Source organism: Oxyura jamaicensis, chromosome 2, assembly GCF_011077185.1.
Source record: "Oxyura jamaicensis isolate SHBP4307 breed ruddy duck chromosome 2, BPBGC_Ojam_1.0, whole genome shotgun sequence".
Taxonomy (NCBI): domain Eukaryota; kingdom Metazoa; phylum Chordata; class Aves; order Anseriformes; family Anatidae; genus Oxyura; species Oxyura jamaicensis.
In genome coordinates, this window is record NC_048894.1 from 32,482,863 (window position 1) to 32,492,670 (window position 9,808).

The 9,808-nt window shown below is 36.4% G+C and overlaps 1 long non-coding RNA gene across 1 annotated transcript; it reads right to left on the reverse strand.

The window, feature by feature from the left end:
* Positions 1–7,483: 7,483 nt before the first annotated feature.
* On the reverse strand, positions 7,484–9,238 carry LOC118162425. The gene is made up of 2 exons (XR_004748445.1): positions 9,136–9,238; positions 7,484–9,023 (listed from the first exon to the last, which is right to left on the reverse strand). It is a non-coding gene; the product is annotated as an uncharacterized LOC118162425 (long non-coding RNA).
* Between the last annotated feature and the right edge of the window lie 570 nt (positions 9,239–9,808).

Consider the following 9,808-nt stretch of genomic DNA (forward strand, 5'->3'; position numbering starts at 1 on the left):
CATGAATCACAATTTGCAATTATTTGAGCAGTAATTAAAAAAAAATAAAAATAAAAAAGCAATATCAAACAAACAATATCTATAAATAGATTGGGTCAAACAATTCTAAGAGAACACATGAAAATGACTTGATTTTAAAAATATTTTAAATTTTAAAAGTGCAATATTTGCATTATTCCCTCTTATTAATTTTGCTTTCTATTTTTTGTGGATTGATGTTAAATATGTATGTATACCTATTAACTTGATGTTGATAATCTGTAGCAAATTGAAGTATTTGAATTTGACTTTCTTCCAACAGGATAGAAATCAAGTTGGAAGTATTTCTCACAAGAACATTCAAATTTCTGACACCCTCCATGAGTTATACCACTCTTCTTCACCACCAACAGGGGTGAAGGTGTAGGTCATATAGTGTCCACCCTCTGTGGAACTTGACAACAAATGTTTTCCTTGTATAAAGAAATTGCCTAGATTAAACTCCTCAGAAGTGAAGTGCAGGTCATTTCCTGCTGTGCTAGTCAACCTATAAAAGAAAAATAGCTTCTCTTTATGCTCAAAATGTTGTTCCCTAGTTGTCCCTACTCGACATCTCTCATTAACAATTTGTCACTCTTCAGCAGATGAAAGAGAAGTCTCTCAACAGCTAACTGTGATACTGTAGAAATTTTAATATCTATAAATATTTTTCTCCTACTTTGGGTTCTTCAAAGTACCACTTGTTTGAAATAAATATTTAAAAATACCAGCTTCTTCTTGTATGTGTCTGCAGGTGCTGGCCTCAAGTATTACAGGTTTGGTTTTACTATAACTGAAGTCACTTGAAAAACTCCACAGAGATCATGTATACTAGAATAGCTGCTGCAGTAAAACTTTCTACAAGATTGTAGAAATTAAATGATAGCAACATTGTGGAGTATATTAATTTTCTACAAGGTGGGAGCCCATCCCACTGATTTCATTGGTCTCCTAATCTGCCAGTGTGAATGGAGTTACCTATTTGTCTAATATTCCAACACCAACACAATAAAGCTATTATATTGGCAACATACAGCTAAAACAGTTTAGGAAGAACAATCTGGATTTTCATCTGCCTTGTGTATTAGCAATGAAATTGCCAGCTAAACCCTAATTGTGGATTCTTTATGACAGGTAATAATAGAAGATGCAGAGAAGAGCACAGCTTGTATTTCAGCTACCACACTGAGTTGAAAGAGCTGGTAGCTTAAAGAAAAACAAACAAACAAACAAAAACACAACATGTTTTGGTTTGTTATCAAAGCACATTTTATTTGGGTGTCACCAAGAAAGGATACATGAGGTACCATTCTGTAGACGGAAGCTGACCCTGGGGAAGTCAACTGGAATTTTCCCAATGACTTTAGTGGAACCAGGACTTCATCCAATATATAGTTTCACATCATTTTCTCAATATCCTGCAGCTTTGCAGGCTTATAATAAAAACAAAAAATACTCATAAAGAACACAGTCCTACAAAGATTTCACTGCAGAGATACATCTTTGTTTCTTTGTTAAACTCTCTGCCTTGCAATGTCGGTATGCAGTTCCCACTGACTTTGGCAGAAACAAGGCATACTCATGCAGCAAAGAATTTCACTCTTGAGCTTGGTGCCCACTTAGTGTTTTGGCATGCAACCATAAGACCCTTTGGATAGTAGTCTCCTTCCTTCTGACTATGCATTGATTGGAATTTAACATTAGGTCCACAATTAATCTAGGTCTTGATATGTCTCAGAGCAAAGTGCAACCTCAGATCATGAAAGAAACTAATTAAAACTTCCAGCTGACAGAGGATGGTCTCTAAGTGAGCTTTGCTGTAATATTACATGGGATTATTATTATTATTATTTTTTTTTTTTTTCATCAGTACAATGCAACTCTTGTTATAGATAGATTTTTGCAGTAACTGGCTCAGTAAATTTCTCATTTAGAAATGTACTGGAGCTGATGACTGAACTTGGAAATACATAGCAGGGTTTTTAAAGTGAATCTCAGACAAGTTTCCTAGAATGTGAAGTCTGCTCAAGGTAGCATTTTAAAATATAGTCTAGATGGGAATGACTTTTGCCCTCACCACATTGTAGTTGTCAATTATTTAGACAGGCATCTGACATTCCTGAGTCTGGTGCCTCTTGTAAAGTCTGATGCCTGGCAGCAGAGAAGAGGTCTTGAATCTCATTCTTTACTCCTTTGCACCCATCAAGCTCATGCTCAGAAAAAGCATTAAGTGACTATAAAGCATCACTAAATTGGAATAGTCATCTCATCCCAAGAATACATGTCATAGGCAAAACAAGCTACCAGGAAGGGAAACTGTACCAAATTCTGCTTTCTAATGCATCACATTTTTATTCTTATTTTTATTTTCTATCTGTTCTTTTCTGTGGCAAAGTAAAGGTATAGGTTAAAATCTGTTTTCACGGGTGTCTTTTTGATGTCTGTGTCTCCAGTCCCTGAAAGCTGCCATTACTTTTGCCATGTACATATTAAATGATTCAACATCATATTACAGCAAATACCTTAGAGCAAGCAACTTACAAAATGGACACTATATTCTCTTCATAAATAGTACGTGGTGTGCCCAGACTGTTTTTTTTTGATTTGTTTGCTGTTCAAGTTTATCACCTGGGTGGCTCCTGAAACTAATTGTTCACATGTAAATCATCTGCAAACTCTTCATGGTAAGTATTCAGTACTTATAATTCTAGTCACATAACTCCAGTGCTGTATTTGCCATCCCAGATGGGATCAGAATGCCTCCTAAAATCTTGTTCCTGGTGATACATTTCTGTTCAATTTAACTTGTAGAAACATTTCCTTAAAATACAGATTTTATAAAAATTCCTCTGTTCCTATCTGTAGATTCATTTACTAACAGAATGACTAGAAATAGTCATTGAAACAGGGGAAAAAACACACAGAATAAATTTAGTATTTATTCCAGTAAAATTGTGAAATATTTTTTTTCCTTATGTATAATTCAGTACTGAATAGCTGGGAAAGAAACTGCAAAGGTTGATTTAAGATGCTTTTATACCTTCAGTTATGCTGGTAATTCTCCACTCTAGATCCCAAACTACCAGGTACAACAAGAAGGCACTCTTTTGTAGCTGAAGCAAGGAAACATCCACGTCATGAAAGCTCCTCACCAGCCATACCCTGTGTAAGAGGAGCCCTTCAGCATTCTTGTGACACCAAAACACTGTTCCAAAGCAGGAATTAGGTTCTTCCTAGAGTTCAATCTCAAGACAGATTATCCCTCACTATTATAAATGGTTTAGACCAATATCCTTAATTTTTCTTCCGTGGTCTTCCTGATTAATTTTTGTCCAAAGTTTTTTCCATTATGTTGAAAACTGGTTTCAATGAAAAGCTTTGATTAAGTCTGTGCAGAATTTGACTTACATACAGACCAGACTAGAATATCCTGAGGATCATCAAGTCCAACTTCTGCCTCCACACAAGACCACCCCAAAATCAGACCCTATGTCTGAGAGCATTGTCCAAACACTTCTCAAATTCTGGCAGGCTTGGTGATGTGACCACTTCCCTGGGAAGTCTGTCCCAGTGCCCGGCCACCCTCTGGGTGAAGAACCTTTTCCTAAAATCCAGCCTGAATCTCTCTTGTCACAGCTCCATTCTGTTCCATTCCCTCGGGTCTTGTCACTGTCAACAGAGAGAAGAGATCAGCACTTCCTCCTCCTCTCCCCATTTATCACCAGGACACCTTTATCTACTTATTAGCATTATATATTGATTCTTCAAAGTATAGGCAGATTTTCTGGTTTTGCTTTTGTTCTTTAAGATAGATAATTCCTTGATCTAAAGCTTCACAGAAGAACAATGAAACTCTGAAACAGAGATCCAATATCAGCTAATTAATTTTGTTGGAATTCAACTCTTTACTCCTTGTTTTTACTAAGTGTTTGTAAGGAATAATCTTTCAGAGACACTGATCCTTTAATTTCACATCAACATTGTTTTGTTGGTGCTACCACAGGAATGCTTGATAAAGGGAGGTCTCTATCTGGCTGCAGTTTCTTTTTATCTGTTAGAATATAAAACATCTTTGGGAAAAGGGAAGACCATGCAGAGATCAGTTCTGCTCTCCATCACGGCCATGCAGACAAGTCAGTCCCTTCTCCCTCAGCTCATGGAAACCTCATTTCATCAGCACTTTGCTGCTCCATGCACTGGCTGCTAGGATGAGACCTCAGCTCCTCCAGAGAACTGAGTGGCTGGGACTTGTGAATGAAACTCAAGTTAAAAAATAATAATAATAAAAAATAATAAAAAAAGAGGAAGAGGGAGGGAGAAACAATCTGTTTCCTTTTGATAATTTATAAGAAATTAATTAAATTCCTTATATTTAGCTACTCTGAAGATAATTGTTCAGAGAGCTATGTCTTAGTCTTTTCTTCATTAACCCATGGGACAGAGCAGCAAAGGTGTCTCTCTGTGGCACACACTAGTCTGAACCCATACCAAAAGGCTGCTTACTATCACTCCACATCATCACTTCATCCTTTTGAGCTCAGGAGTAAGAGGTGGCTGAGCCAACACCCTGTGTGGTTCTTCTCATTACTCAGTCTGCTTTGACTTAGCTACATTGACTCAGGATCCTCGAGGCTTGGAGTGAATCACTGTGGTCTAAAAGATCTAACCCTGCTAAGTATTTCAGCTGTTAATTATTCCTGTAGAGACACTGTCTCTCCACTTCTTGGCCTTGTACTCATTTTTTTGCACTGTGACTTGTTTTGGCCAATGGGAAGCGTTTTGTGTCTGGAGGGCACTAATGAATGCCTGCTCATGAGTCAGTATCAGTGTAGCTTTGACAGCATAACTGTTGCAAAAAAATGCAGATCATTTGCAGAAATATGTATATGCACATTCTAATGAGATTGATTTCACCAGTTTCACCTGTCAGTAACGCTCTTCAGGTTCCACCAATAACTTAGGCATAGAACTTTACAACCTTTGGATCAGTACCAGATTTAATATTGCTAGACATCTTAATACTAGAGGGGGACAAAAGGCATCCGCTGGAGGTACCTACTGAGCCAACCCTTTAGCTCCACAGAGCTTCTTGTGTCTCCAGCTTCATTAAGACCCAATTCTTCTACTTGAGTTGAGGTCCTCACATACTATAGGGCCAATGCCGAAGATTAGTACTCTGCATAGTGTCTTGTTAGATACCAAAGATACAGGCAGTTAAATTGGTTTCCAAAAGTGCAATTTTATAGCAACTGAATTCATGCTCTGTAATAGTGTTGCTAATGTGTGTTAGAGGATAAATTGAAAGTTTTTTGGTAGTGGTGGCAGGGAGAGCTCCCTGACTGATCTCTGCATGAAGGGGTCAGGGCCTGCCCTGTGCAGGACATAGCTGGTTCCAGCCAGCTCTGCAACTGACCATCTTAAGGACATAGTTGAGCCCATCGGTAGAGTCTGTGAATCACTCAAAACTGCACCCATTTGGATAAGATTTACTGACAGAAGTACAAGTCCCCAGTAGCAATGTTCATATGTTTCTTTTTTGTTTCCATATGTTTAAGATTTTACAGGTTAAATATAATTTCAATTTCAAGTTAGCTGTTGGGGTTAGTTTATTCAAAGTACACAGAAATGAATTATTTGAAGGAAACTGCATTACTAGACATGTACTTTCAGGAAGCAAGCTATCAATGTCAGGGTCAAAAAACCATATTTGTATCCATCTGGCCTTTTCTCTATACAAAAAACAACAGTTAAATTCCTCCAACCAGCAGCTGTGAGATTTATTATTATTATTATTATTGGGGGGGGGGGTAGCGGCAGCGGCACTCTGTGTGTTTATATGCAGGTAGTTTCCTTCCATTTTAGCTCAGACAAAATTCAACATAGGCAAAAGTGGCACAGCTCATCTGTTACAATTATCCAGAATAGCTTTTTATATTTATCTACCTCTTCAACTCATTTCAAATTATGAGAAATATTTTTTCTCTTCTCTTTAGTGTACCTCTACCAATCTTCACTTCCCAGTTATTTCACTCTTTAAATGCACGTTGCTTATTCTGAAGATTGCTTGTTTGTGATATCTGAAGATAATTATGATAATATTTTATTATTCAATAGAGAATATAACATTTGGCTGATTACAAATATAACAGTTACTGACCTCATTAAAAATAAAGACTAATCAGAGGAGTGTTGAGCAAAAATACTAGAACTTACTATTGGACATTGTAAATTTCATGTGCAGTGCAATTTGTTTGAGAAGACTCACTTCAGTACTTCAGTTTTCAATTTTCAGTTTAGTGTTTTTTGTTGTTGTTGTTGTTTTTTTTTGTCGTTGTTTTGTTTTGTTTTGTTTCAGTTTGGTTTGGTTTGGTTTGGTTTGGCTTGGCTTGGTTTGGTTTGGCTTGGTTTAGTTTGGTTTGGCTTGGCTTGGCTTGGTTTGGCTTGGTTTGGTTTGTTTTTTCTTTGGAGTGAGCTCTAGAATGTGAGTCTTTAATGAGCAATTGTCCAGCTGGAGAGGTTGCTGTGCAGATACTTCTGAAGTACAAAGAAGTATCTTAAAAAGTAAAGCCCTATATATATTTCAGATAATGCTCCACATGAGCAAGAACCCATACAGATTATCTGTTGGGTGACAAATCTAAAGAAAGAGGGAAGATGCATCCCACTATGAAAATCTCTTCTGAAAATAATAGTAAAGCTGCAGAGTACATGAGAAAAAGAGAGGTTCAGAGATAGCAAGAATAGATTCCGGGTTACCTTTGTTAAAAAGATAAAAGTATATGAAGAAAGAGAGTAAATTTTTATTTATTTGTTTGTTTGTTTTTGTCAGTAACTTGTTCTCCCATTCTATAGTTTAATGTCTCAATATACATGAGCTTCAGGCACCTAATAATGATAATGAAAAAGTGTTTTGCCTTTAATAATATACATATATATATAATTAAATATCCTACACTGATATTTCACAATGTTATTTTTGGAAACCCTTAAATAAATCCCAAGTAAATTAGAAGCTATATACACTTTATAAAGCTGAAAACAAGTTAAGCACACCAAGAAAGAGTACTCAGCGATTATTTTCTCCTCAGTGTCTTAATGGTGGTTCACATCAAAGTGTGCACAGGAAGAGAAGCTGGGATATTTGCTGCTGCTTCTGATAGGGTCCAATATGCTTGTTCTTGTTCTGGTCAAATTGTAAAGAGATAGCATAGTGTTGTTCTCAGGCAAAAGCACCTTCATGCTCTCATTTTCACTCAAGCTCATACTCTGTTCTCTGGATATTTGATTGGCCTTCAAATCATCTTAACTATCTTCTCACTGTTTATTTTGGTGAAATTTCCAACCACTTACCTCCCAATACCTTCTTATTTTTTCTAGATATACCATACTATTTTTTCTAGAGCCATACTAATGGCACAATTCATTTTTCTACCAGGTGACAGAATGAGAAGTAACCAGTATTTCTTCATGGTCAATTTTTAATTTAAAAACAAGCTTACTTAAATAAGCAAATTTATTAACATCCTTCTCATACAGCAGGTTTTTAGTTTGGAATTTTGCATAGAACATTGTTCTACAAAATGCACATTAAAAATTAATGAAATTAGAATGAATTAACATAGTAAATCACTTCTTTGTTTGTCTGGCCACAAACTTTTGTAGACCTTTCATCTGTTTACTTTAATGCAAGAAGAAAAACATTCACAATATTAGTCCCACATGATTGTGGGGGTAGATGGTTTCTCTTCAACCTAATAATGAAGGAATTTATTTCCAGTTCTTCCTTCTTTACAATCCACAAACAATAGAGCTTTAACTGCATTGTCAAAATATAAAATAATTAAACTAGACCAACAACAAATTAGATAATTAAAATTCATAATACAAAATGTCAACCCAAGACAGCCTATTTATACATAAGTAAATATTCTACTGTTGTAGCAAAAGTAAGTTCTTTGAATCAAGGAATCAATGGGAAATTCTGATAATACTCAGATGATTTCAAAATGGGAAAGAATTCCTTTAACCCTGATTTCATGAAGGTGTGGACACAGCAGGGCACATTTTGGATGCTGTTAGAATGCAAATACTAAACATTTATAGCTGCCTACAATAGCAGCTTTTATAGCCCTGAGCACTTAGATGTCTAATAGGATATGTATGTTTTTACAAACTCCTCTTTCAGGGGCTCACTTTGATCCCATTGGCCTTAGTGGGAGGACTGCTTGATCAATGCTGAGTGTTTTGGCAACCCCAGCTGAGGAAGCCATAAAGAGTTTTGGACAGAGTCTGATTGTGCTCCTAAAAAAGTTCCCTCTGCAAAAAGAAATTTAGTTGAATAAAGGAGAGAAGTGTTTTTCTGTATTACTCAGGAGACCAAATATCTATCTGGATAGCCAGATTGGGCTGTAAATCACACTGGGACATCTTGCCTTAGGAAGAAATTTTCTAGATAATACTGGAGACAAGCCAGAAGGAATGGTTATTGTAGACTGGCCTGAGAAATAATCAGTTCTCTGTGATGGTTCACAGCAAGCTAATAAAATATATTCTGTAAGTCTTTGCTTATTCTGAAGCAGTTAGCTCTCTTGAATGCCGGGGAAATAAAGCTACTTTTTAGAACTTCCTCACTAGTTCCTTCTCACTCTGTGGACTGTAAGAGCACTAATTGTTATCCTGATTATCCTATGTAAAGCAGAGGTACGGCTTATGCAAAACACAGTAAGAAATTACTGGGAGGTCTCCCACAAATCCTCAATGGGTTCAAAATAAATTGGAGGCCAAATAATGATCATATATTACAGATTCAAGTAGTACTGCAGTACAGAAAAAAAATAAAACTAAAAACAAGTTTGAAATTCCTCCCACAATCCAATTCTCAAGTAAATGTTTGAACTTGCTTTCCAAATATCTTGCCACATCAATCTAGCTGGGCAATTCCACACCACAATAGACTTGCAAAACAGTAGGTTTTGAATGATCTTTAAAGACAATATGTTTTGTTGCTGAGGAAGACAGAAAAAATGGTGACTGACTGGACTTTCCTCAAATCCTCTTTTTCAAGCACCACCCTGGCTAGGAATATTTTGTACATGGTGTGAACAAAGCCATACTGACCAGGTTGTGCAACACAACACCAGCCTGTTTTCAGAGTCCTTTTCTTGGGAAGTTTTACCCATGGTTAAAAAGTGGGAAGGAACATTTGTTGGCAATATAGTCTCCGAAAGAGAATCAAGAATATAACCAAGAAGAAAAAAAATCACAAGTGGTGAGAGAACCAATAAATAAATAAATAAATTCAGCCCACAGAAGTCAGCTCCAACTTCATTTTTATTTTACTTGGTACCACAAAACTATCAATAGGTAACCTAAACATTTGATGCAGGACCTACAGCAGAAGTTGTGCTATTCTTTCCAAAACTGCAAAATAATTGTTATAGTGCAAAAACTTGCAGTATTACTTTGATCAGCAAGGGCATCCCTCTACTCAGTAAACCTGTCAACAAAACTACAAAACACAGAATTTTACACTTCAGGGAATGAAAATAAAACAATGGAAGACTCATAACTTTAAGAGGGGAGAAGAAAAGAATGAAGTTATAGTCTCCAGCAGAAGAATTCCTAGTAGCATGATTTATTGATGAATGCAAAAGCCTGAGCAGGGGAACAAGTCTCTGAATAAGATACCATCTAATAAAATACTATCTAAATTCATCAATCTTGAGTTACAGTAGAGTGCACTTCAGAAAGCATCGATGGTATTATCTCTCCAAAGGTCACAACCCAAACC